This window comes from Herpailurus yagouaroundi, unplaced genomic scaffold (assembly GCF_014898765.1).
Source record: "Herpailurus yagouaroundi ecotype Mexico unplaced genomic scaffold, PumYag 162, whole genome shotgun sequence".
NCBI lineage: Eukaryota > Metazoa > Chordata > Mammalia > Carnivora > Felidae > Herpailurus > Herpailurus yagouaroundi.
In genome coordinates this window covers 1755563-1761626 of record NW_024412403.1, presented here as the reverse complement: position 1 = coordinate 1761626, position 6064 = coordinate 1755563, and the positions used below count along the sequence as shown (strand labels likewise).

The 6064-nt window shown below is 52.4% G+C and overlaps 1 protein-coding gene across 2 annotated transcripts in view; it reads right to left on the bottom strand.

The window, feature by feature from the left end:
• ITGB2 (integrin subunit beta 2) overlaps positions 1–993 on the bottom strand; it is a 24308-nt gene extending 23315 nt beyond the window's left edge. Inside the window, exon 1 of one of the 2 annotated variants that reach the window (XM_040483752.1) lies at positions 842–993. The gene's annotated coding sequence lies outside the window, so the exon portion shown is untranslated. The remainder of the gene's footprint in view (positions 1–841) is intronic. The other variant, XM_040483753.1, reaches the window with a different exon arrangement.
• Positions 994–6064: the final 5071 nt, after the last annotated feature.

Sequence of the window (6064 nt, the reverse complement as noted above, 5' to 3'; positions counted from 1 at the left end):
GTACACACAACGCACACCTACATGCACCCCCACACCCATACACACCTTCATACACACACGCACACTCACACACAAGTACACACACAACGCACACCTGCACACACCCACATACCTACACGCGCCCGTACACATATGCACTCACACACACGTATACACACAACGCGCACCCACATCCCCCACACCTCCACACACCTGACACACAACACACTCTCACATACCTCACGTGCAACACATACACGCCTCACACTCAAATACTTATATAAACACACACATTTGCTCATACAATGCTCTCACACACGCACACACGTGTGCACCCTCTCACCCTTCCACAGGCACCCCCGCTCTTGCCCACACTCATCGCACACACCGCGGGAGGAGAGACCACCACAGCCAGCCTCAGAGGCGTGGAGAGGAGGGTCTCGGGCAGGAAAAGGGAGGCGAGCGGAGGCCCGCCAGCGCTCCCGCAGCCCGGCCCCTCCAGGGGGGGGTCTCTCCTGCCCCCCAGCCTCCTCCAGGCTCCACCGCCTCGCAGCCCCCGTGTCGGGGGCTCAGGAAGTGCGTGTGGTTTATCGAGAGCCCCTGGACCCAGCGACCGAGGCCCGGAGCTGTGCCCCGTCCTCCCGCCTGGGTCCTGTCCCCAGTTACAGCCGTCCCCGCCTCTTTGTGGCTCTGACCACGGGGGGGGGGGGCACAGCGCTCCCCCTGGCTGGAGTGGACGAGCCCAGGGTGGGTGGCGGGGACCAGGGCCTCCCCGCAGGGCTGGGCCGCTCCTCCGGGGAAGAGCCGCGGGGCCCAACCGGTCCCCCTTTAGGAAAGCGACCCCTGTCCCCCGTCCCCTCACCTCGCTGATGCCCTGGCGATCTCGGTGGGGTGTCCCGGCTGGGCAGGGAGGGGGCTCCGCTCTTTACCGGGCTGGGCTGTCACGCGGCGAAGACGGCCCGCGAACCCCAACGGCGGTGAGGGCACAGTGCTTCCTGTTCCCACTGCTTTGGAGGAAGTAGTTGCAAGTGGCTGATTGCACCACAGGTGGCCCATCAGACCCCAGCCCTCGAGCTCTGCACGGGCTCCCTGTGGGGGTGTCCCAGGAAGCCGGCCCAAGCCCACTCGCCCTGCCCTGCGCACGCACCCCCGGCCAGGGGCAGCGAGAGGGGGGAGCACGCCGCAGACCAGTGTGGTGGCCCCGAGGGTCCGCCCCTGGGCGAGGCCGTGGCCGTGCCCTGCAGGGACGGAGGACCTCGGACTCGCACCCAGGGGCAGGGGCCCGGCCCGCAGACTGCACTCACAGGAGAGGCGAGAGGGAGGGGTGCCGGGGACCCAGACCTCGGTCGTGGAAATAAAAAGCACGACAGGGACCGAGGCGCAGAATGACAGGGTGAGAGTGAGCCGGTGGGCAGTGCAGGACCGGCGTCGGCACGGAGGCTGGAAGACGGAGACACGTGGTGCCGATGCCCACACCCATCGGAGCCCCAGAGCCCAGGAGCGGCGGCCCGTGGACAGAGAGGGGCACGTGCCAGTGACAGGGGTTCCGGGTCCCGACCGGCCGGGCGAGAGGCCGCTGCGTGCCCTAGGAGGCTTCTGATGCCCTCGAAGGACAGAACAGAGAGCAAGAAAATACCACGAGGTGGGGGGCTGGGAGGGGGGACGGCGGGGAGGAGAGGAGACACGAACGGATTAGGTCCCCAAAGAAACGAAACCAGGCATGTTCAGATGAGCCAGGACTCCGACACCTAGCTCCCTACACTCTGCGGAGAAGACGCTCTCCGTCGAATAAACCCGGCAGGGGTACGCGGTGAGCCCACAGAAGTGAGCAAAGAAATTCGCAGAAATGATGAAGCCTACATAACTATTGGTTTTATAAACAGTGGTAAAAGTATCGACGATCTGAAACAAAAATCCTACGGGACCGGAACGGGAGATCGGGGGGGCCACTGCCGCTTCTCACACTCGTCAATGGACAGTTTGATAAGAAATATTTCATGTCATATCTGAGAGCCATCCAAAAGCCTTCTTAAGGGGCACTGGGGAGGCTCAGTCTGCGTGTCCAACTTCGGCTCAGGTCGTGATCTCACGCTCGGTGACTTTGAGCCCTGGAACTGCTTCCGATTCTGTGTCTCCCTCTCTCTCTGCCCCTCCTCCGCTCACGTTCTGTCTCTCTCTGCCTCTCAAAACTAAATAAGTGTCAAAAAAAAATCTTTTTAAATGGTCTCAAAAGATACAACTCAAGGCCAAAAGCATTCAGTGCTTAAGGAACGATGGGGGCACGGAGTTTGTAATGCACGCAGAAAGCAGTCGCAGGTCTTCCTGTGCTGAACAAAATAGCTGCGAAATACATAGAACGAGACTGACAGATACATAAGCAGACGCAGCGAACATCTTGAACACACCTGTCTCAGAAATGAACACATGAAACAGAAATGCAAGTCAGGCCTACGGAGGATTTGGGGAATGGAAGCCCTTCTCCCTAATTGACAAACACATCGTGTATTAAGCCACAAAGGAAATCTCAACATTTTCTTTTTAATTTTGAGAGAGAGAGAGAGAGAGAGAGAGAGAGAGATAGCAGGGGAGGGGCAGAGAGAGAGGCAGAGAGGGAGAGAAGCCCAAGCAGGCTCCACACCAGCAGCGCAGAGCCAGAGGTGGGGCTCGAACCCACGAACCTTGAGATCATGACCTGAACTGAAACCAAGAGTTGGATGCTTAACCGACGAGCCACCCAGGTGCCCCAAATCTCAACATGTTCTAAAGCACAGAAGTCACAGGAGGCCAAATTCAGGGACACAGTGTAGGAAAAGAAGATGCAGGGTGCCTGGGTGGCTCAGTCGGTTAAGCATCCGACTTCGGCTCAGGTCATGATCTCATGGTCCGTGAGTTCGAGCCCCGCGTCAGGCTCTGTGCTGACAACTCAGAGCCTGGAGCCTGCTTCCGATTCTGTGTCTCCCTCCCTCTCTGACCCTCTCCCATTCATGCTCTGTCTCTCTCTGTCTCAAAAATAAACATTAAAAAAAAATTAAAAAAAAAAAGAAAAAAAAGAAAGAAAAGAAGATGCTAACCAGAGGACAGCATCGATGGAAAACGCCACCCCCTGAGAAACTGGAGGCAAATCTGGTGTGGAATCGGCAGCACGCTGTGGTGCGCTCACGCAGGGAGAGAATAAGCAGCGAGGTAACTATTAATCTGGAGCTGTATGTATCCACAGGACACCATTCAAAACCTTGACACTGAGGTTCTTTAACGCACGAGTTGCAGAAGGATGTGTGTGGTGGGATGCAATACACCTGCTCACCAGCCCCTCTGAGGGCCCAGGGGGCAGTGGTCCTGGAACGGAGTGCGGAGGCTTTCAGTTTTATATAGGTTTTTTTTTTTTTTTTTTTTTTTGCTTTTAATTGTTTAATGTTTATTTTTGAGAGAGAAAGAGAGACGGAGTGCAAGTGAAGGGAGGGGCAGAGAGAAAGAGAGACAGACAGACAGACAGAATCGGAAACAGGCTCCAGGATCCGAGCTGGCAGCACGGAGCCCAATGCGGGGCTCGGACCCACAGACCGCAAGATCATGACCCAAGCCAAAGTCAGACGCTTCACCGACTCAGCCACCCAGGTGCCCCAGTTTTATATTTTCGAGAAGAAAAACTACTGGGCAAAGTAAGGCCAAATGTTAAGATCTGACAGACTCAGATGGTGGGTACGTGGGTGTTGGTGATGCCGGTCTTCACGCTTTTCTGTAGTCTTGAGATATTTCATTTTCTTAAAAAGGAACTGACAGGGAGTGGTTACCCATGAGCTAGAGGAGCCTGTGGGGTAATGGAAATGTGCTAAAATTGAGCTGTGGTGATGATTTCACAACCCCGTAAAGTTGCTAAAATCATCACAGTATACACGTATGATTAGTGAATATTGGTATGTAAATTCTACCCTAATGAAGCTGTAGGAAATAAAACAAAATGGAGAATATTTAGGAGAAAAAAGCCACCAGCGGCTTCCAGCCCCGGCTGAGACAAAGCAGGCACGCTCCACCCCGTCTCTACCACTGGTCGCAGCTAACGCTATCACACAGGGTAAAATAGAGCAATTTTCCGACAGACTGGGGTGAGAAATCAAAGCCTGATGAAAGGCCGATAGGAGGGGAATGTCCTGCCCCCCGCCCAGGACCCCTGGCTTGGCTCAAGGTGTTCTGCACCCCAGAACAACACGGTGCACGTGGCCAAGAGAAGCCCTCCTCTCTGGCCCCTGGACTGGGAAAGCAGTGCCTTGATGGGTGCAGGGAGGAGGGGAAGATGTCCTGCTTCATTTTCTTCATCTCGGTCTCGCCCCAGAGGCAAACTCCTGCCCGAAACCTGGGCTCCCAGGAAGGTGGGAGCATCAGCTATAACAGCAGAAGCTACTGCTGTCCTCACTGTGGCCCAGAGTGACGCAGGCACAGGACATACGCAGCAGGGGGTGAGGGTCACAACTCCTGCTTGACGGCCAGAGGAGCAGGGAAGGAGGCCTCTGGAGGCCAGAGCACGTGGGCGATAAGAAGGAGGTCAAGAAAGAGATCCCATAAAGCTTTGTATCAAGTTCCAGACTCACCCCTCGGTTGGACATGTGTGGAAAGGCTTTGAGAATTGAGTCATGGTGCAGACCACTCCCAAGGTCGAAGACTGGACCCAGGGGCATGCAAGTGTGAGATGGGTCCAAATAGCACTACAAAGCCTGAGAGCTAAACTCATGCGAGAAGCAGAGCCCACAGGAAGTGGGTCTGAATTTGTGCTCTGCCCTAATCAAGCTGACCTGCCAGCAAAAACAAAATGAGCAATGTTGGAGAAGATTGTCATAGGATCCAGAATTAAGCAATATTGAAAATGTGTAAAATACCATCCGAAAGTACTCAAACAACAATAATACCAAAGAAAACTGCAAGAACTTGTAAGGTAAAAGATAATAAACAATGCCAACTCTGAGATGACCACCATGTTGAAATGATCAAATAAAGCATTGAAGTCAACTACCATAAATATGCTCCATTAAGTAAGGAAAGCACTCTGGAAACAAAAACAAAGGTGAAAATTTTTCAGCAGAGATTTAAAAACTATGAAAAAGAGTAAAATGGGTATTTACATTTAGAAACACAATAACATATAAAAAATTCACCGAATGAGCTTGCTAGGAAAATGGTACCGGACAAAAGGAGAGTGAACTTGAAGACCAGTATGAATGACAAAGAGGAAAAAAGAGATTGGCAAAGACAGAGACCGGACGCCTGCAGGGTGCCATCGAGAGTTCCAACATCTGCATTGTTGGGGTCCCAGAGGGACAGGAGTGAAAGGTTGACAGAAAGAGCATTTGAGGAAATAATGGCTGAAAACTTCCCAAATTTGCTGAAAAATATGAGTTTACAGATTCAAGAAGTCCAGTAAACCTCAAACAGGATAAACTCAAAGAAAATCAAGCCTAAACACATCACACTCAAACTGCGGAAAACCAAAGATAAAGAGAAAATTCTCAAAACCATGCAGAGAAAAATGACACATTACACGCAGGGGAACAAGTATTGAGTAGCCATAAATTTCTCACCAGAAACCACAGAGGCAGAAGACAGTGGCACAGAGCTCAAAGGAGAGGGCTGTTAGCCTTGGATTCCACGGCAGCACATTCCCCACGAAAGAGGGAGAGGTAAGGACATTGTCATACAGAGGCAAAGCAAGAAAATTAGTCCCCAGCAGGTAAGCTCTAAAAGCAATCTTAAGACTTCAGAGCGAAATGATACCAGAAATGTGGACATTTAGGAATAAAGACAGAGCAACAGAAATGGGAAATATCTGTGTAAATACAATTTTTGTATTTGGAGGCTACTTTTCTCTTCTTAAGGTCTTTAAAATATGTTGATAAAAATTACAGTTGACTCCTCGGGGCGCCTGGGTGGCTCAGTTGGTTGAACATCTGACTTGCAGTTCATGGGTTTGAGGTTCACGTCAGGCTCTGTGCTGATAGCTCAGAGCCTGGTGCCTGCTTTGGATTCTGGGTCTCCCTCTCTCTCTAAAAAAAGAAAGAAAGAAAGAAAGAAAGAAAGAAAGAAAGAAAGAAAGAAA